This window comes from Tenrec ecaudatus, chromosome X (assembly GCF_050624435.1).
Source record: "Tenrec ecaudatus isolate mTenEca1 chromosome X, mTenEca1.hap1, whole genome shotgun sequence".
Taxonomy (NCBI): Eukaryota; Metazoa; Chordata; class Mammalia; order Afrosoricida; family Tenrecidae; genus Tenrec; species Tenrec ecaudatus.
This window is the reverse complement of record NC_134548.1, coordinates 10,087,171-10,110,358: the sequence shown is the minus strand read 5'-3', so window position 1 is coordinate 10,110,358 and position 23,188 is coordinate 10,087,171. Positions and strand designations below refer to the sequence as shown.

Sequence of the window (23,188 nt, the reverse complement as noted above, 5' to 3'; positions counted from 1 at the left end):
CAGAAATGTGGTGATAAACAGTTCTAAACTAGGATGAAGATTTTTTTTTCCTTTTGCACTCAATATTATCTGTGTCCTGGCTGAGAAACCTTTGTCTGTCACAAAGATAATATCTTCTAGAAGCTCTAGAGCTTTAACTTTTATGTTAGGATCTTATGGTTTACCTTGCATTACTTTTGAGATGTGATATGTTGTAGTGGTCAAATGTCATTTCTTTCCATATGGATAACCAGTCGTTCAGGCCTCATATGTTGACAATTACATTTTTCTCTTAGTAGCCTAGTATCTTGATCAAAAGTCTATGAAATACAATGTGTGGGTCTGTTTGTGGGTTCATTCTTCTGACCCATTGCTTTCCTTGTCTATTTTATGCCAATATAGTCTTTTGATTACTGTAAATGTATAATGTTTCTTAAAGTCAGAGAGTGTTAGTTCTCAAACTTTGTGTTTTTTATAGATTGTTTTGGGTGATCTAAGTATTTTTAATGCATATATTTATGAATTCACTTAGCATTTTTTACCTAGAAGCCTGCTAGGATGTTCACAGGGCTTGCATAAATATACAGATAAATTTTGGGGAAATTTAACACCCTATAAAAATCTTCCAGTTTATGAAATACATATTGTTATTATTTTTGCTTTAATTGATTCTCTTTTAAGTTGATTAAGAAGTTATTTTCAGAACATCTTTTATATATGCCCACGTATTTATCATTTCTGACACTTCATTATTTTAGGTATATCTGAATATTTACACATATGTCTGGGGTCACTCCTTCAAAAGTGAGGATACGGGAGAAGACCATCCACTTGAGGCTATACAACAATGAGAAAAAGGTGGAACAAATCAATGGTCCCCCTCCCCCCAGGAATGGAAGGAGAACCTTGCCAGAAAATAAGCCAAGACCAGGGGAGAGGAGCATCGACATTTTGGAGGAGACACTGATAGTTCTGTTGGTGAGTATGGTGGATGACTGGGGAGAAGTCTCCTCACATCGGGAAGGGAAGCTAAATAATGATTACAGAGAACCTAGGAGGACAATGGAACAGATTTTATGCTCCTGGGTGAACACTAGGACTATGTTTCTATACAACCCTCGGTGAACCACACCATGAACTAAGTGCCTGGTGACCTTGGATGCTCACTTTGCAGGCAGCATGGCATACACCAGGGGCTACACCAGAAGGATATAGCATAGAGGCCAGGCTAAATAAACTGAGCCCTGTCTTGAAGTTGCCTGCATCCCAGGACTGAGGACTGGGGTACTCGGATGGGAGAGGAAGCAGTGTGGCTGCCTCAGCACTGTGGGAGTGGTGGTCATGGCACCTGGCAGGGAACTCCTGGCTTGGTGGGTATCCAATGGAAAGGACACAGAATCACCATAAATTTAGTGTCCCAATGCTGCCCTCACAGGGATATCACAGGTTTTGATCTGTTGGACAGGGATCTGCACTTGGAAGAATTGATCCAGGAAGTTTCCCCCTGGCCCCAATCCCCATATGTAGGATAGACGGAGTTCCGGGGAATGGGAGATGGAACTGTGTAGGACAACAACTCATGGGTTGCGGTTCACAGTGGAACTGGACTCCCATAGACTTTTCATGCGGACAGCGTCTGGAGTGCAGTGTCATTGGAAAAAATAGGATGACGTTACCAGGGAACTCGCGTTATACCCCAGGGGGATGATTGACAATGTTTTCCTTTTTTTGTTTCTATGGGGTTTTGTTTTCCTGTCTTTAGTTTGTTTATTTTCTGGTTGGTTTGTTGTTGGTGGTGGTGTCGTTGGTTTTAATTTTGCCATAATACAACCACCAAAGAAAACCTGAGTCGTGCATATCCCAGAGACTAGCAAATGGATTCTGGGCATCCACTTAACTCTAGTCCCAATCCAAGAACACTTAGTTCTTACAACATGGCTCTGCTCAATACTCATGTTCATGAAATGATCACTGAAGATAAGGGTCCTACAGCAAAGTGTGTTGAAGAAAGCAGATGGTGCCCGGCTATCAATCAGAATAGTGTCTCTGTTTTAAACATCATTTTGTGTGATCCAAAGACAACAATAACAAAATCCAAATATGATGAAGGGTAAAGTATCAGGGCTTAAATTGTGAACATCTAATTTTTAGAAAGCTATGGAGGGCAATGGGAGTCCAAAACCCAGATGCAGAGTATCTAGTCAGATTAAGCCTCTGGCAGATCCCCTCCAGCCACAGGCAAGGGTCTTGAACAGCATTACTATCATATAGAGATCATTGTAATCTTAATTATGCTGGATCAAACTTGATCCTTGGTCAGTTGACCATCCTTTTAATCCAACCTGTCTTTAAAAATTTTGATGGTGGTCTTTTCCTTCTTACTAATTATTTATATTTTTATCTTTATTATTATTTTTTTAATTTTAATCTCTACTATTATTTTATCCTTACCACTTAAAAAAAACACTTGACAATTGATCCCCACTCTGATGCACATTAGGCCTGATCTGATATTAACATTTTCTGTATTTCGTTTGTTTGTTTGCTTGCTTTGGTTTGTACATATTGAAATTTATTTCAGATGTGTTATATCATTGATGTCATCCTCTTGAATTTTTGTTATATGTTTTTCAGCATATGAAACCAAGGAATGATTAACCTATAGGGACAGCAAGTAGAATAATGGTTTCTGGGGGGTACAGTGGTGGTGGGGAGGATGGGTAAAAGGGAGCTGATATCAAGGAGTTAAAGAAGGAAAAAATGTTTTAAAACGGATTCTGGTAGCAATTGTACAATACAGCTTGATGTGATTGAACTATGGAAAGATATGATATCTGCATTAACTCTCAATATGATGGTTTTGAGAAACAGAAAAATATATATTTATGTGTAACTATTTCCATTCCATTTTAAGCATTCTTTTGTTTTACTGAAAATATCTTTTTTCTCCTTTTTCCAGGATATTACATTTTGGTTGAGAGTTTGAGTGTGTATTTGACAGTTCATTAAGTAATTCCATTGTCTTCTGTCTTGCATTGCTTCTAATAAGATATTAGTCATTACACAGTGTGGGAATTCTGCCTGATCTGATCCCACCACACCGAGGCCAAACACTAAGGGTGTGCAACAGATCTGCAAGGGAAGCAAAGCAACATAGTCCCCAGGCATATCCAAAAATAGATTTGGGGGCCAGGGCTTGGCACCCCAACAGAATCGACTGGAAAACACTCCTAAAGGTCAACAAACAGTCCTTGAACTAACTACAAACTTTTCATTCTTGTGTTTAGTTTAGGCTTTAGTCATTGGCTTGTTGTTGTTGTTTTATTTTGTTGCTTGCTTTTGCACTGTCTTGTTTTTGTGCATGTTATTACATCTGCAGGTCTGTCTAAATCAGATAGGCTGGATGAGCAATCTGGAGGAGAAATCAACGGGACCGACATTTCCAGGGGGACATGGGAGAGGTGGAGGTGGGAGAATAGGTAGTGGTGTTAACAAACCCAGGGAAAAGGGAACAACAAGTGATCCAAATCGGTGGTGAAGAGGTTATAGGAGGCCTGGTAGGGTGTGATCAAGGGTAGTGTAACCAAGAGGAATTACTGAAACCCAAATGAAGACTGAGCATGATAGTGGGGCAAGAGGAAAGTCAAAGGAAATGGAGGAAAGAGATAGGAGGCAAAGGGCATTTATAGAGGTCTAAATAAAGGCATGTATATATTTTAAAATATTTATATATGAGGATAGGGAACTATATCTATGTGCATATATTGATAGGTTTCATATTAAGATAGCAGATGGGCATTGGGCCTCCACTCAAGTACTCCCTCAATGCAAGAATACTTTCTTCTATTAAATTGGCATTCTATGATGCTCACCTCCCGACACAACCGCTGAAGACAAAGCAGGTGAACAACTAAATGTGGTGAAGAAAGCTGATGGTGCCCGGCTATCAAAAGATATAGCGTCTGGGTCTTAAAAGCTTGAAGGTAAACAAGCGGCCATCTAGCTCAGAAGCAACAAAGCCCACATGGAAGAAGCACACCAGCCTGTGCAAGCTCGAGGTGTTGAAGGGCTCAGGTATCAGGCATCATTAGAACAAAATATCATATCATTGCGAATAAAGGGGAGTGCGGAGTGGAGACCCAAAGCTTATCTGTAGGCAATAGGACATCCCCTTACAGAAGGGTGGCAGGGAGGAGACAAACCAGTCAGGGTGTAGTGTAGCAACGATGAAACATACAACTTTCCTCTAGTTCCTAAGTGCTTCTTCGCACCCCCCACTATCATGATCCCAATTCTACTTTACTAATCTCCCTAGACCAGAGGGTGTACAGTGGTACAGATTGGAAATGGAAACACATGGAATCCAGGGCAAATTATCCCTTCAGGACCAGCGATGCGAGTGGCAATACTGGGAGGGTGGGTTGGAAAAGGGGAACTGATTACAAGGATCTACATATAACCTTCTCCCTGGGGGATGGACAACAGAAAATTGGGAGACGTCAGACAGTGCAAGATATAACAAAATAATAATTTATTGATTATGAAGTGTTCATGAGGGAAGAGGAGCAGGGAGGGAGGGGGAAAATGAGGAGCTGATGCCATGGGCTTAAGTGGAGATCAAATGTTTTGAGAATGATGAGGACAATGAATGTACAAATTTGCTTTATACCATTGATGTATATATGGATTGTGATAAGAGTTATATGAGCCCCTAATAAAACCATTTTTTAAAAAGATATTGTCATTATTCTTGTAAATTGCTTCTGTATGTGATGTCTTGTTTTCCTCTGCTGTTAAAATTTCTCCTTTGTCTTTGCTTCATGACAATTTAATTACACTGTACCTTCATACTGTTTTATGCCGCATTTTGTGTTTATCTTCTTTGAGTTTTGTTTAACTTTGTTATTTTTGCTCCTTGGAGCTGTGCATTAATGTTTTTCAACAAATTTAGAAATTTGGGAAAATTATTTCTTCAAATTTATTTTTACCTCCCTCTATTTTTCTCTTTTCCTTTTTAATGGAAAATAATATATATGTGTTACAACTCTTGATATGGTTATATAAGTCAATAATTGCAGCAGTAAAATTTTTAATGTATTATTTTTCTCTTAGTGTCTCAGTTTGGATAAAGTCTATTGTCTTGCTTAAAGGTGAATTGACATTTCCCACTTGTTCTATCATTGTATCTCCTTTTCCGTTTGTAATAACTAGTTTACAATCTTCCCCTCTAATTCCAATGGCCTGTATGCTCTATGATTTTTTTCTTGATTATATTTCAGATTTTTCTATTTATTTCAACAAATTGTAACTTTTTGAATACATACTTTGCATCATGAATGCTATGGTTTTAAAATCCTACATTTGGTTGTCTTCTTGTAAAGAATGCTGGATTTTATTTGTGATGCAAATTAATTTCCAGTGGATCAGCTTGAACCTATTGAGGGTTTGTATTCAATGTCTTATGATGGGTTTGTAGTAGCCCTTTCTCTAAGACTAGAGAAACCGATACCAAGGCACAGTCTTTCTAATTTATCAATTAATGATCAAACTATTGAGTGGTGTATCTTTATTTTGGTCTATTGGCCTCTTATGTCTCTTTCTTATCCCACATTTCCAGTTTTGACCCTGTTTCACAGGGTTCTGCAATATGCCTGTGGAAGTTAGCATCTGGTGTACAAAAGTGTTTTTTTAACTGAAAGAAATACCTATATACAAATCAAAAAAGCAAAGCTCACTGACATCGATTGATTCTCAATCATAGCAACGCTAGAGGACACAGTAGCATTGCTCCGGTGGTTTCCCCAGGACTGCACATCTTTACAGAAGTAAAAGGTTTCACCTTCCTCCCATGGAGCAGCTGGTGATTTCAAACAGCTGACCTTGCAGTTAGCAGCCCAACAGAAAATCTCCCAGTCAATTCAGCAGCTCCAAAATGTTCTCTTTGCTTCCTGAGCCCAGCACGATGTCTGTTCTCTGGATCCTATTTCCCTGTGCTACCGTTTGTATGAGTCAGAATCAAGTTCATCTCAATGGGCTAGCTTTGGGTTTGGGTTTGGATAGTTTGGAAAGTTTGGCCCAAGCAGAAAACAAAGTAAATGTGAGGTTTAGCTCATGTGTTTTCTTCTCTCAGTATTAAAACCATATATTGTCTACTGTCTAAAGCTTTAGGCATTTTGTCCAGCTTAATCGTTGTTGTGATAGGAAAGTAAGTCAAATAGCCATAACATCACCATAATCTTTGATGTGCATATTTTAATGTCAAAGACTTCGTTGAGGATGCATTTGAGGACACTGGTTAATAATTTTTGCTGCCTTCAATGTGGTTCCCCTCTCCTATGAGAATCAAATGCGAGCTTAGGAAACATTTTGGGAGGACGGGGGGAAGATGCATTTTGCAGGCAACTGTGGGGATTTCATGAATCCTCTGAAGCCCTTCTATGGACACTAGCTGTCAACATATAGAGAATTCAGAAGCCCATTCCAATAATCATTATACCGGTATAAATATGTGGTAGATCTTGCTTTATTTCCAAAATTACAAGCAAGCTGATGATCAACATAGGGAGTTTGGTTAAAACATAGAAAATAAGCAGTTTTGGATATCAGAAAAGAATACATATGTGTGTTCATGGAGACAGATGTATGAGTTGCTATATAAAACTAAGAAAATGTTTAAGATATCACAAAGCTTTTTCCTAAGTGAACCCAAACATATCCACCTCCCCACCTTTTTATTTCCAGTTTTCTTGTGTGAATATTGATCCAATTTATTGTTGTATGGAAACCAATTATTTGTATAGTGAGTATGCTCAGTCCCTAGATAGCTATCTTATTCAATTATGTACTAAAGAGTTCTTCCATGAAGATGAAGGGGAAATGCACTAATAAGATACCCTTAAACACTGCACAGAAGTGTCTCACCTGTCTTGATAGTGATTCTTCCAGAAACCAGCTCTGAGATAAGGAACTGAGTCCAATTAGTGGATTTGAGAAGTAGTTTCAGAGCACATTTGAAGGAGAGACGGAAATGAACAGGACAAGGAAGGAAGTCAAGAAAGAGAACACAATGAAACAAGTTCATATTCTGAAAACCTGGAACTTAATGTGGAGCTCTGATACCCACGTTGAGCACATATTTTCAAGATATCAGGCAAAAGGGTAAGACTCAGATACATGCCCAACAATTCTGATTAAACATTGGTTGAAGGATGTGACCAGGTGTGAGGATTCCCTGCCACTGTGACTACCCTGTGCAGATGGGCAGACGGATCTCACAAAGATCACAGGCTCTAGCAGTTGCGCATCAAGCTGGGATACGCACACCTCTGTGCTGGGGGAGCTGACATTCCTTCAAGGCAAAATAATCATTAGCCTTGGTGACACTTAGAGGAAATGCTAGTGCTTCCCCCATTTAATGGTTTCATTTGGATCTTCAGGATGACTAATGCCTCTCCTGCAGTTCCCGTGACTTGGTATCTATCAAATGACATGCGCTCCCTAATATATGGTATTCAGATAATAACATGCAAATGTACTGATTTGCATTGGTTTGTACTCCTTTCCTCCAGCTGTGGCAGCTAGAGCAGCATTCACACATGTTTTAATAATAAAGAAATAGATTCCCCACCAAACAAAATTAATGTTCTCTCATGTATGGACTTTATATATTTTTCCAAATGATGTCACCATAGGATTCCACATGATAAGGATAATAAACTCAGTCTATTTGTTTTTTTTTTTCAGCTGTGACTCCAGACAGGATCCAAAGAGGAGTTCTACCGACCTCCACTCTGGGTTTTATGGAGACTTGCTGTACCCTTCTGTGTTAGCCTCTTAAAGTACCGCAGCAACCTTAAAAGGGCACAAGAAAGGGAGAAACTCAGTCTATTTGAAGACTGCTTTAGCTCATCCTCTAAATTGAAATCTATAGTACCTTTATGGTGAAAACATTTTCCTAGGGTACTTTGATTCATTGAATTAACTACCTAATACCAGGTAGTACAAGCTTTTCTTTCTTGTTGTGTTTTGTTTTGTTCTTTGTCAGTGGTTTATTGTTGTTGTTTTGTTGTATATTATTGCTTGTTTTTCTCTGTCTTCTTTTTGTGCAGGTTATTATCTCCGCAGGTCTGTCTAAATAAGATAGCTTGGATGAACAATGGGGAGGAGAAAACAATGGGACCGATAGTTCGGGGGGCGGGGACCTGAGAGAGGAGGAGAGAGGGAGAAAGGTAGTGATGTTAACAAACCCAGGGACAAGGGAACAACAAGTGATCCAAGTAGGTGGTGAGGAAGGTATAGGAGGCCTTGTAGGGCATGATCAAGGGTAATGTAACCAAGAGGAATTACTGAAACCCAAATGAAGACTGAGCATGATAGTGGGACAAGAGCAAAGTCAAAGGAAATACAGGAAAGAGCTAGGAGGCAAAGGGTATTTATAGAGGTCTAAATAAAGGCATGTACATATGTAAATATATTTATATATGAGGATGGGGAAATAGGTTTCGTATTAAGGTAGAAGATAGACATTGGCCCTCCACTCAAGTACTCCCTCATTGCAAGATTAATTTGTTCTATTAAACTGGAATTCTTTGATGCTCACTTTCCTGATAAAATTGCTGAAGACAAAGCAGGTAAATAAGCAAATGTAGTGAAGAAAGCTGATGATGACGGTTATCAAAAGAGATAGTGTCTAGGGTCTTAAAAGCTTGAAGGGAAACAAGCAGCCATCTAGCTCAGAAGCAACAAAGCCCACATGGAAGAAGCACATCAGCCTGCGTGATCACGAGGTGCCAAAGGGATCAGTTATCAGGCATCAAAGAACAAAAGTCATATCATTGCACCCTCACCTCCCTGATAAGATCTCTGAAGACAAATGGATGCATAAGCAAATGTGGTGAAGAAAGTGAATGGTGCTTGGCTATCAAAAGATATAGCATCTGAGGTCTTAAAAACTTGAAGGGAAACAAGGGGCCATCTAGCTCAGAAGCAACAAACCCATGTGGAAGAAGCACACCAACCTGTTTGGTCACGAGGTGCTGAAGGGATCAGGTATCAGGCATCATCAGGAAAAAATTCATATCATTGTGAATGAGGGGGGGGAGAGCAGTGTGGAGACCAAAGTCCATTTGTAGGCCACTGGACATCCCTTTACAGAAGGGTCTTGGGGAGGAGAAGCCAGTCAGGGTGTGATGTAGCAACTTTTCTTTAGTTCCTAAATGCTTCTTCCTACCCCCCACTATCATGATCACAATTCTACCTTACAAATCTGGCTAGACCAGAGGATGACACTGGTACAGATAGCAACTGGAAACACGGAATATAGGGCAGATGATCCCTTCAGGACCAGTGGTATGAATGATGATACTGGGAGGGTGAATGGAGGGTGGGGTGGAAAGGGGGAATCAGTTACAAGGATCTACATATAACTTTCTCCCTGGAGGACGGACAACAGAAAAGTGGGTGAAGGGAGATGTCGCACAATGCAAGATATGACAAAATAATAATTTGCAAATTATCAAGGGTTCATGAGGTACTGGGGAGCAGGGAGGGAGGGGAAAATAAGGAGCTGATGCCAGGGGCTTGGGTGAAGAGCAGATGTTTTGAGAATGATGAGGGCAATGAATGTACAAATGTGCTTTACACAATTGATGTATGGCTTGTGATAAGAGTTGTATTTGCCCCTAATAAAATGATTTTTAAAATATTACTGCCTAATTATGCCTAATATTCTTTAACTTTCAGACTGTGTTCTTTACGTGCATTATTTTTTTCAACTCTCATAAAAGATCCAGGAGGTATATTATTGTAGCCAGCCATGCCAGGAGCTGTGATGCACAGTGGTTAAAAGCTGAAAATTTGGTTGTTCAATCACACCAGCCACTTCGTAGAAAAAAGATTTGGTATCATTAAAGACATAGAGAGAATATTTGAAATCATCTTATTTATTGTCTTTGACTGGGTTTGTTAGAGAAACAAAACCAGTAAAGCTTAAATAAATATGTGTATACAATATTACCAAAAGCCAAACTCACTGCCATTGAGTTGATTCACTCCTAGTGATCCTATAAGACAGGGTAGAACTGGTCCTCTAGGAGCAAACAGCCTTCTGTTTCCCACAGAGAAACTGAGTTCAAACTGTTGGCCCTTCAGTTACCAGCTCATGTGTAACCCATTATCTTATGCCATCAATGTTACATATCCTGAGTGTGTGTGTGTGTGTGTGTGTGTGTGTGTGTGTGTGTGCGTGTCCTCAGGAAATATCAATCCCCGGAGAAGGACATCAACTTGGTAAAGCAGAGAGTCATCAAAATAGAGGAAGACTTTTAAGAGATGGATGGGCATAGTGGCTGCAAGAATAGGCTCAAAGATAACAACCATTGTGAGGATGTGGGGCAGGACCAGGTAGTGTCTTGTTCCCTTGTGCACAGCATTACTATGAATCAGAACCTACTCCATAGCACCCGACAACAACTGCCAAGCCTCTGAAAATCCTGGAACAGTCACGTTGACACAAAACCTTACATTTCCTTACATTTTCCTTAAATTTACCCAAAGTCAAAGAAATGATGAAATTTAAAATTCTAGAATTGAATTCTAGCCACTGCAGCACAGTTTCCCATTCTGCTTTTCAATTAGTGTGGCAGTTATGTAACCTAGAGTCAACTTGAGTGAAGGAGTGGAGTCTAGCCTGTCAATCAGGTCATAGCCAATGAGACCTCTGTGTCGGCGTGGCCTTCTCCTGAGGATTCTGGGAACTCCAGTCTTCTTCCTGGAGGCAGGACACACATTCTCCCTGCAATACATTCCAGTTGATAAGCCACATGAGCTACACTGGTGAAGCCAGAGCCCTGGAGCTGGAGAAACCACACGGAGACCCACACTAGCACCGAGATGCTTGAATCGCCATGGGATCCATTGGCCTGTGATGTTCCTGCATTCGGTATCATTGCATATGTTGCATGAGTCTGAAGAGGAATTTATAGACTGGTATCAGGCATACAGGTTATTGTTGGACTTATGGACTTGATCTGGACTGGGATGGGGTGTTTTCTTAGTACAATTGCTCTTTATATAAAGCTCTTTCTTATACACTATGAGTGTCTATGAATTTGTTTCTCTAGTCAACCCAGACTAACACCATTAGCAACAAAGACATTTAACACCCATAACGGAAGTTCAGAGAGCAGTTTCCTTTTCTCACACTTCGACGGCACTTGTATTCTGATAGGTTTTTCATGAACTCCTCCCTGATAAACAGATCATTTCCAAATCTTAATGTGCCTCACGTTATAGGTTCCTTCCCCTGCCCCTAAGTATTTGGCAGACTGACCCAGTGAGTTCTAAATAGGGATCAACAAACATTTCTCTGTAAAGGCACACATAGGAAAGAGGTCTGCCTTTATCAACCAGAGAGCTCACTTGACACACTGTGCCCCCATAGTTCCTTTGGAAGAACTCAAGACAGCATAACCAGGGACAATTTTTTTTTAATGAATGCATATCCTCACAAATCTCCTGAAAGACACTTAAATTCATTAAAAAAGAGAAATCAGTAAAATAGTAAGAGTGATTTAAGAAAGCCAATTAAACAGCCTTTAACATTTAAATTTTTCCCATCTTTCTTATAATCATATCAGATTATTTTATTAGCGACTCTTTGGAGTCATCGGGCATCAATCTGCCTAAATTTCAGAGATATTTTATACTCAGGAATCATAAGCTAAAAGTGACACTAGATCTCATCTGCTGCAATCCTTTCTGAGGCACAAAGAAATTTGATGATATGTCAAGGGTCACCGAACTAGAAATAAAATTTGGAGGAAACCCAATGCATTGAGGAGAGTCACATGCTGATTTTAGAACCAGAAGGGCTCAATCCCAGGTCTGCTAATTGAAAATTTCCAATTTCAGACAAGTTACTTAAACTTTCTGAGTTTCCATTTTAGGATTTATAAAATGAGGATAAATACTAACCAGTCACAATTTGTTAATAATTAAATGAAATAGTATGTGCATCATTGCAGGTGCTTTTTCAATATATGATAGTTGTCACATTCCATTTGATAATTATTGATTGTTTATTGAGCACTCACTGTATTGTAAGCACTCTACAGGGAATACAGATGCGAAGGGAAATGAGACAAACCACTCACCATAGAAATGTTCATAGGAAATAGACAAATGATCATATCATTTATAACATAATTTTCAGAAGTGTTTATCATCAAGATATGCACAAAGTGTTATAAACATATAGAGAACAGACTATCTTGAACTGTCACTTGGCTACTCCAAAGTGACATATGCTTTAAATATAAAATATACTCTGATTTTGAAGTCATAGTGATTACACACTTACACACCGAGAATCTAAATTTTTAATATTGACTACATCAATATTAATATTTTTAGTATTGAGTACATGTTGAAATAACATATCTACAGAAATAAGGCAAAATTCCTGTCTCTCAAATTGTCTAAGCCTAGTGAGGAAAGCAGACGCATAAACAATAGTTACAATGCCCTATGGAAATAAATGAGTGTTGCAATGCAGTACAGGAAGGGCACTGTTAGAGGGATACACACAAGGGAAAGGAGGATGCGTCACATGTGCTATGACATTGGAGCTGGATCTGAAAGCTAAATTCTTCTCCCAGTGAAAGAGGGAGAAAGAACATTCTAGAAACAAATCTATAAAAGGCAGCAGTATAAACATAGTGATGTTCTGGAAAGAACAAACACCTTGTTTTTGTTTTGGTTGCTATTGCTGTGGGGTGGCTACTAAAAATATATATATATAATAGCACGTATCCAGAAATAATCCCGGAATTTTGTTTTCAAAGCTGTGAATTGAAATATATTTACAAAACAACCTTATCACCTTCCAAATACTCTCCATTACACTTAATACATTTGTCAAATCTGCTATTTCATTCTTGGGAACATTTTTCAAACATCTGTTCGGATGGCTGACAGCACTTCCCTCGTTTTGTTCTTCACTTCTTCTAAGTCATCAAATCAATGTCCTTTCATGTCCCTCTTCATTCTAGGAAACAAAAAGAATTCACACAGACCAAGATCAGGTGAGTAAGGTTCATGAGGCAAGAGCGGCATGCTGTTTCCTGCCAAAAACTAGCATACTGAGATGGCTGCATGAGCAGGTGCAAAACCAGTCACCGGTCTGCCACAAATCAGGCCTTTTTGGTCACATAGGGTTATGCAAACTTTTCAGAGCCTCTACATAGAAAGCTTGATTAACATTCTGAGCTGGTAGAACGAACTTCAAATGCACTACGAGTGCCACCCTCTTTTACATCGCCCCTCCTTCTGCAGGAACTGGTAATCCTGACAATATGTCCAAAGTATGTAAGACAAAATCTTGCCATCCTTGCCTCTAAGGAGCACTCTGGCCTGCCTTCTACCAACACAGCTCAGTTTGTCCTTTTAGTAGTTCACAGTGCTTTCAATATTCTCCAACACCACAATTCAAAATGCATACATTCTTCTTCAGTCTTCCTTATTCAATATCCATACTGTGGATAGCAGGACTAAAATGGCAATCGTTCAAAAGACAGACAATAACAAGTGTAGAGAACTCAGAATCTTACACATAGCGGATATGAATATCAAATGATATATACATCTTGGAAAATCACTTGGCAGGTAAAAAGTTAAACAGAAATTCAGCATATGCACCAGCAATTCCACTCCTACCCAAGAAAAGTGGGAGTTAATACACAAAGACTTACGTTCTTTGATGAGTATAATAAAAACCTAAGTCATAGTTAAATAAACTAATGCTTAGTCAAATTCTATAATGTTCTCAACCCATAGCAGCCCTATAGGGCATAATAGAACTGCCCCTGTGGGTTTCTGAGACTGTCACTCTTTATCGGAACAGAAAGCCTCAACGTTCTCCCTCAGAGTGGCTAGTGAGTTTGAACTGCTGACTGTTCTTGCACTTAGCAACCCAACTCATAGCCCACTCTTCCACCAGAATTCTTAACATTGCCAAGGTCATGAAATTAGTCGTGGGAAGAGCAAATATTTGAAGTCATCCCTGTCTAATTCCACAGCCCTCCCCTCTCCCGCATGCCCCTTTCTGTGTTACATTGTTCTGAAGAGAGGACAGATAAAAAACACATACACTGTTGTTAAAAATAAAATATATTCAAAACTGATAGCTACATGAACAGGAGGTAAAATGCTGTAAAGGACAGGTCTTTTTTCCCCCTCATAAAGTTCTTTCTATATTGGGCAGTCTTTGCAATCTCTCTGTAGTTCTATTTCATCATCTGAAAATACAGATAGTATTAGTACCTAATTTATTAGTGTTATTATAAAATTTAATTAATGATGTAATACAAGACTAAGTGCCTATCTCAGTGGCCCACTCATTGAAATATTCAATAACATCATCTGTCATTGAAAGTTCTGTTATTATAATATGTATTTCTCCATGGAGGTTGAAGAAAGGAAATTAGGTGTAAGCCAATGCATAATGAATATTTTCAAGAATATGTTGCATATTTAGCTTTAGGAATTATGAAAACATCATAATGGATGCTTTAATTATTTTGTGTGGGTAGGGAAAAGCGCAAATGTGCTGAATATGCTTGGGTTGGGGTTGTACTCTTCTGAGTAAATGAATTTGAGATTATGCCATACTAGTCAGCATGACGTGGCCACAAAAATGATTTAATGCCCAGAATTGCTCAAATGTGTCTTTCTAAGCAAGATAAAACAATTAAGCAACAGTAATTAAGCCCCAGGTCTGTCATGTGGATTTTAAAAAAAGGAAATTGGCTCGATGGGTGGGATAGGGGGGCTGGGTTAGAGAACATTATATAAGACCTCAGTCCTTATGAGGGACTAGTCTGTCTGTCCTGCTAACTCTTTTGCTGAAAAAAAAGTTATCAGCACGCCCACTGCTAGCCAGATTCATCTAGAACAGTGTTTCCCAAAGTGGGAAATACCACCTCCTGGGAGGCGCTGGAACAATGGGGGTCGGGAGGACTACAAAAGCAGATATCTACACTTTATCCTGGATTATGGGCAAAATTTTTTTTAAATCAGGGGTGTGATTGGCTAAAAAATTTTTTTCTGAATGGAATGGTAGCCCAAATAGTTTGGGAGATCATGAAAAGGAAAAGGAACAGAACCGAATAATGTTCCGAGTTGTTATTACCAAAATTGGGAGGAGCACAACTTCATATTTTTCTTTCATATATGCAATCAACAGGCATGTTTTCCTGATTTTGTAGAGCTGGGTGGTGAATGCCCCCAGTTCATCTGCCTAGGGTCAAACGAGGGTATATAGATGGGCTGTGCCTATTCCTCCAGCTGGCCAGGGACCTGTGATTTAGCACACAAGTTGAAACCAAGGTCAATGCTGAAGGACCTTTTCCCAATGTCAGATTATTCAATAACCAAGGTAAGCATCCGCTTACTTGTGCTTATTTACTAATCTGTAATGAACAATCTCACATCGTTAGTCACCACATAAAAGATTTGGCTTCCTGATCTGATTGGCATCTGTTTCTCTCCCGACCCCACAGCACCTTCCAACAGAATCAAAGCTCTTTAGATTTACCATCTCTGACAGAGACCAGAATACTCAGTAAGCAAGATAAGGTTTGGTTAACTTGTGGTTACTCACTGATATGTAGTGAACAGTTTCACAAGCTTTGCACCACATCATGTAGTGAAACCCATGTAAATGTGTTCACTACAGATTAATAAGTAAACACACGTAACCTGATGCTAGCCTTGTTTATTGGGCTTATCTCAAACTTTTTCAGGTTGAGTGCTGGTCTCAAGACTGGAACTGGAAGAAATCATATTAGAATCACTTGGGTAACTCTAGTCAACCACACACACCCAACCTGCCTTTCCAGTAGAGGTCTGTTCTGGGGCTTCAGCAAAATTCCCTCCACCCAGATGGTGAATTTTTCCATTCTCCTCTGCCAGGGTTCAAGGCCCATGCCTTCAATATAATCCTGGTGAGATCAGAAAATTCCAGAAGGGCAAGGCAACAGGCCCTCTAGGTTTAAGAGTCCAAGTTCTTATCCCAGAATCATCCTTCTATGGAACCAAATGAAAGCCATTATTTGGCTTGATCCATCAGGCTAACCAGGCTAATAATTTTTTAACTTACCCACAAATAATTGTGACTTCTCTCAGGTTTCTGTCTCAAGAATTTAAATACAGTCTTCTGAGCAAGACAGGAATGATTTGAGACTAAGAGTTAAAAGATAATTTGGAGACTGAGAAATCAAAAGGTTTTCTCCAATTGATAACAAAAAAGAAACATCCATTGAAGGCTCTTTGTGTGCATGTAGTTGGGATTTGATGGTGAATAAAGCAGAATTCCTCCCTCTCAAACTTTCTAAGTCTGGTAAAGAAGACAGACAGATAAAAATGGGCACAATGCAGTACAGGAAGAGCAATAGCAGAAACATGTACACAGGGGAGGGGGGAATACTTCACATAGTATCTGACATTTGAGCCGCATGACTCTGGGAAGGAGGGAGGAAGAATGTTCTAGCTAAACAAATGGGAAAGGCAGGAGTACGGACATGGTGGTGTTCTGGAAACAGCAAGCAGCTGGTGGTATCTAGGGTGAGGCTAAGACATGTTCACAGGCGAGGTTGAATAAAACCCCAAATACCAAGCCCATTGCCCTCGAGTCAATTCTGACTCATGGCAGCCCCATGTGTTACAGAGTAGAGATGCCTCAAAGGTTTTCTTGGTGGTCTGTCATCTTTCTTCTAGAGGGCCACTGGGTGACTTCAAACCCCCAACCTGTAGGTTAGAAGAGGAGTGCAAATCCTTTGTACCATCCAGAGATCTTGAGGCTGAATGGCAAGGCAAATTCCCGCATGCTCGTAAGGGAGCCTTGAAATCCATACTAAGGTCCATGTTAGCAATAAACATGGAGGTATGTAGTGACATGTTTTAAGCAGAATCCAATTCGATGAGGTAACCTGAACAAAATATCTGCAAGACTCAACAGGAAGTGGCTCCAGGAGTCCCAGCAAGCCCTAGTGAGAAGCTGGAGATTTCAGGCAGCAATAGTAAAGAAAAAGAGCCAGAGGAGAGAGTCCTGGGTCTGACTAAGGGTCCAAGTGAACAGAACCCACTGTGCCTATGTCTCTGGAGTCCTCACTCTCCAATGCCAGCTCATGGCTACAGACTTGCATTTGGGCCAAAGAATTTTCTTTATAAGTAAAAGAACTATAAATACATTATGACAAAAGTCACAAACGTTTCCCATTAAAAGACAGAAAGTCAATAAGATCCATGAATCACAGAGTCTCTGTCACAAGTCCTCATCTCTGCCTTTGTTGGGTACAAATTTTCATAGACGTAACATAAATAGATGAACCACATTGGGTATCAATGAAACTTTATTTACAAAAAAAAATAGCCCGTAGGCTACACTTGACCCTGGGCCATGGTTGCTCAAGCTTTAGGTCAAAATACTGAAGGCACACTTTTTCATTCCCTAATGAGTTAAGTAGGGTTTGTCATTTGGAAGCCTGGTGCTTACGTTGAGATTAGGAACCCTGGTAGTTCAGTGGGTGAAGTGTTGAACTGCTAACTCAAGGGCCTGCTGTTGGAATCCATCAGCCACTCCTCAGAAGAAAGATGAGACTATCTGCTACTGTCAAGATTTACTGTCTTGGAAACCCTAGAGAGCAGTTCTACTGGGCCCTTCAGGGTTGCTATTAGTCAGTATTGGCTCAATGGCAATGGATCTGGGTGGTGGTGGTTGGATTTTTTGAGAGGGGTAGGCATTGGTTATGTTGAGCATGAACGTGGGAGGACTGTGATTCTTCTCTGGCATGTAGGTGATAGCTATTTTCTACATTCGGTAGAACTTACGATGGCCAAAGAGTTACCTCTCTGACAAAGTCAAGCAAGAACACCAGTGAAGCAGCCACAACACATATTTTCTGCAAATCAATTTCATTTCTGAAGGAAAGACTGTTAACAGAAATATGTGCTCTGCACTCAGAGTTACCAAAGAAAAACAGCTGATTGAGTAAAAAAGCAACAACAACAACAAAAACAACCTAATATCTATTAGTTTTAACTAGATCTAGATATCTTTAAGCCTGATATTTCCCTCTGCAGGACTACAGGGAAGCAATGGCATTGGGGGCCAATTGTGCTTCCATGCTGCACTTGAGGTTTCCCATGAAAGAGCACAAGTGCCATCATTGGTCATTTTCTAGTTGACTGGCTAAGGTGCCCCAAGGCATCTCCCAAATTCTTTTCCACTTCTCCTTTAAAGATGAAAGGCAGCAGCTCCTTCTAACCCATTTCATCATAGATGTTGGGCAACCATGACAAACCCAGGACAACAACAATTATCTACTTCTTAATTAATATTAATACCACCCCCGCAGATGCTAACAGCCAAAGCTTTCTATGGGGCGGGCTGGCCTCCACTTCCTCCACTGCCTGGCCCAGCAAAGCCCCACCTCCCATCCCGAGACAAACCAAACCAAACCCACTGCCAGCGAGTCCAGGCCAACTCATAGCAACCCGTAGGACAGAGTAGAAGTGCTCTTTACGGTTTTCGATGTTCTAAACCTTTATGGAAGCAGATATGTTTCTTCCCTCATATGTTTCTACCTCAGAGCAGCTGATGTTTTTGAACTGCTGACCTTTGGGTTCGCAGACCAACACTTCACCCACTGTGCCACCAGGCCCCCTCCGACCTCCCCAAATAATAAATATTACAGTAATGAGAGTGAACATGTACTGGAGCCTTTACACTACACTGAGCATTATTCTAAATGTTTTATCTACAGGTACATCAGTGCTTAACATCTCTTCTAAGAATATCTGACCTCATATACATCAGCGGTCCCAAAAGGTTTGGGCTTTGTTTTGTTTTGATTTAAAGAGAAAGCAACTCTCTTTTGTTAGTTATTTCACCTAATGGATTTTAATTCCTCAAATTCATATTCTTTCAGCACTGGAACATGGGTGAGATACTGGCAAGTGAGGCAGAGGATATGGCTCTGGGCACAGATGGTCAGGCTTTGTCCCGTGGGCAGGTGAGCGGGACAGCAGATCCACTCCCACCTGCTCACTTCAGTTCCACAGGCATCCTCTCAGCCATTGCTACCCCCACTCATCCCTCCAACCTCCTCCAGCTGTCCCAGCTGCAGCAATAGGAGCAACCAGGAGTGACCAGAATCAGGCTCCCAAGAGGTATTCGTATGGTGGTCCCACCACCTCCAAATCACAGAGCATCCTATTTCAAGAAATAGATTACAACGCTAAATGATGCATACCTGCATATATACTCATCATAAATGCCATCCTGACGGTAGGAAGTCAGTCACCAATATTAACTTTAGTACCTCATTTTGCAGATGGGAAAAAATGAGGACAAAGGTGAAGTAAATTAAACATGATTACAGAGATAGTAAGGGACAGAAATGGAAATTGTATCCAGTTAGTATAGGGATTCCTGGTGGCACTGTGGGTTGGATGTTAGGTGCTAACTGACAGGTCAGAAGTTCAAACCCACAGCCACTCCTTAGGAGTAAGAAAATGTTATCTTCTCCATAAAGATTTACTGTCTCAGAAACTCTGAGGGGCCGTTCTATTCTGTCCCATGAGGTTTGTTATGTGTTGAAATTCGCTGGATAGCAATGTGTGGTGGTGGTGGTGGTGATATATGTGTGCGATGAGTCAGAATCCACTTGATGGCAGGGGTCATTTGAAGTATAGTTTTGGTTTGGAGTATGGCTCTGGTGTTCACCTAAGTTAGCCAGCTTACCTGTCCAGTCACAAACCCCAAGGACAGACTTCAAGCCCACTGTCACCCAATTCTGGCCACCTTAGTAGTAATATGTGTGTGTATATTTATATAAATTATATGTTCATATAATATATATATTCTCTAGGGAGCTTCCTTGTAGGCTTTTTTTTCAAAAAGAATATGTTTACATATCAATCACCTCAATGAAAAATGGACCTGGGCTACATTTTACTCTTTGTGTTCTTTAGTTCGGTCCTATGAAACTAAAAGCCCTTTAAAGACTGTGTGTGGATCATTCAACCAAGTCAGCAACCATGTATTGACAGCTGACTGTAACTGGCCAAGCTTTCTGGGTTTACACAACACAAATACCACGTTCAGGCACTGTGCTGGGCTCTTTGTCAGGAGGGATAATGAAAATGCCAAATAAATATAATCTCTACAAAGACTGGTTACGCTAATCGCAGCATTCCTCAATGCTGGTGGCAGCATCTTAGAATCACCTTGGTGGTTCAGAAACAATAACAGGGCTGTGCCCACTCTCAGCCATGTGCGTCAGTCACTCCACAGGGAGCCCAGGACAGTGGAATGTTCCAGGAGCTCCCCAGGTGATTTTAATGAGCAGACCAAGCTGACCCATCACTGCGGAGAAAGACACATGTAAATGAGTAATTATGAGACCCTGTGGTTAGAGTAAGTGCAGAGTGCTATAAAGAGTATAAGCGAGCTACTGCCTTGGACCAGGGCCCCCGCAGAGGCCTTGGCAGAGGCAGCGACTGACCTGCTCTAATTGGATGAGAAAATTAGGGGAGCTTGGCTACTCCAGGCAGATTGAAGAGTGAGTGCAAAGACACAATGTTAGGGAAGAGAAGATGCATTTTGAAAGGAAAATCTGGTTCCCTGTGGCTAAAGAGTCAGTAGTTGTTCGAAGAGCAGGAGCCAAATCATTAATGGCCTTGGGTGCCATGCTGGAAGTCTCCTTTTCATCCTGCGAGTGAAGGTTCTGGCTATCCTAAATTAGGCTACTTTACTTTGTTGTTGTTATTAGGGACTCTATGAGATGGATCGAAGCCCTGCACCATCCTCACAATATTTCCTTTGTCTGAGCCCATTGTTTCAGTCACACTGTCAATCCATTTGATTGGGGGGTCTTCCTCTTTATCTATGATACTCTATTTTCTAAGAATGATGCTTTTCTCCAGGGACAGTTCCGTCTGAACGCTAGTCCCAAATACATGAGACAAAATGTCACTATCTTTGCTTCTAAGGAGCGTCCTGGCTGAACTTCCTCTGTGGAAGATTTGCTCAGTCTTCTGGCAGTACTGGTATACATATTCAATACTCTTTGCCAATATCATCATTCAAAGCCATCATTTATTCTTTCATCAGGCTCAGCCAAGAAAACCTGACAAGGTTTGACCTTTTGTCACATGGGATCACTACACATTGAAAAATCACTCTATGGCACCCAATAGCAACAAAGAGCTCTTGGGAAGGAGCCCTGTGGTAGTTCCATAAGCTGTTGTCAATTTGAGACTTATGAGTGAAGCAGTGGAGATTAGCCTGTCAATCAGGTCACAGCTTGATGACCTCATTTGGAGGTGTGAAGGAGATAAATAGCTCACTGGAGGCAGGACACACGCTTACTCTTTTGGAGATGCTCTACTGACAAGGCTCACTCCCTGTAAAACATTTCGGTTGAAAAGACTCATGGAGCTATGCTAGAGTTCTGGACCAAGAGGAGCCACGTGGAGACTCCTGACAACACTGAGATGTTTACAATGCCACTGGATCCACAAGACCTTCCACTCACTGCATTCAGCGTCACTGCATGTGTTTTGTGAGGCTGAAGAGGACTTTATTGATTGATATTGGATATCTGGGCTAATATTAGACTTTTGGACTTGATCTGAACTGGGCTGGGATTTTTCTCAATATTCAACTACTCTTGTGTATAAAGCTCTTATACACATTGGAATTTGTTTCTCTAGTCCACCCAGACTAATGAAAGCCCTTATGGAGCAAGGACTGTCTTCCAGAAGGAATTCATTTGCTTTAAATTCTCCTATTCATGGAGCATCAACTGCTGCCAAATCTACATTTATTTATCAAGGATAGATGATAGAGAAACTATAGGATCCCCTGCTGGGGGGATCCTATTTTTTCTGAATTCCCCAAATTTTTAAGTAAATCTCTCATTGTAAAATTATAATTCATAGAGTTTAAAAATATGATTATTTTACACAATAAGTAGTTATGAGAAACTATAATAAGGAAGGATGGTCATTCAGTCATTATAATCCCAAAACAATCCTCTCCAAACTCACTACCATTGAATCGATTCTAACTCATTGCACCCCAATAGGGTAGGGTAGAACTGCCTCTGTGGGTTTACAGGACTTAACTCTTCACGGGAATAGGAAGCTCATCTTTCCCCCATGGAGCAGCCGGTGGTTTCGAATTGCCGACCTTGCCATGGGCAGCCCAACAGGTAACCCACTACGCCACCAGGCCTCCTGAAGTTGTACTAGTGAACTAAAATGATGCAAGCAGCACTAGTGGCTGTGGATTTGATTCTGTCTCACGGTGGCCCAGGTGTTTCTGAGTACAACTTGGCTCTGTCAGGTTTTCAATGGAAGTAACTCGCCAGGTCTTTCTTCTGAAGAGTCTCTGGATAGATCCAGACTACCTTTCTATTAGTGGCTAAGCACTCAATCATCTGTGCCACCCAGAGACTAAGGTAAAATAATCTACCCTTCCTGAGTCTCAATTTTCTCAGTTGCATGATATGCCTCGGTTGCTATAAGTTCTGAAATTCTGTGTCTTTAATGGTCTTTAAAGTTTAACCAAATCTATAATTTGGTGGACAAGATAATTCCTGATGTTAATTCACCATGATTTCCTCTGACAGCCCATGAAAGCTATTTTATACCTTGACATCCCTCCCCCCACCGACCCCCAGAGAAATCAACTTATCATATCAGTCTTTGATAAAATGTGGGCCTAGTACTTAAAAATGCTGTCGGGTTACATGCAGTTTGATGGAGCTGCTTAAGAAATCTGTCACCAGCATCCTGGGTTAAATTGTTGAGCAAGCAAACTGCTACTGTACTAATGCCGTTGAATATTTTCTGACAGCTGTGAGAGTTTCTTTAGCACTTATGTGCTTCATGTTCTGTCAACTACTGGAGATAGTTTCTTTAAGCTGGATGAGATTTTGTGCATTAAAAATGTCAAGTAGGGTTTCATGCCAGGTCTATGTTAGAATGCCCCAAATCGATCTGCTCCAAAGAAAACTATTCTGATATTTCTACCAAGATTAAGATGTACTCTTGTCCGAAGATTTGGCTCTTAAAACTAGCTTAAAGAGCATAGTTTTAGATACACAAAATTAAACTCAATCAAATTGCTCAGACCCTTCCTTGG

The 23,188-nt window shown here is 40.5% G+C and overlaps 1 non-coding gene across 1 annotated transcript; it reads right to left on the bottom strand.

Annotated features, from left to right (window-relative positions):
- Positions 1 to 7,720: 7,720 nt before the first annotated feature.
- On the bottom strand, positions 7,721 to 7,843 carry LOC142435486 (small nucleolar RNA SNORA26). The gene has a single exon (XR_012781533.1). It is a non-coding gene; the product is annotated as a small nucleolar RNA SNORA26 (small nucleolar RNA).
- Positions 7,844 to 23,188: the final 15,345 nt, after the last annotated feature.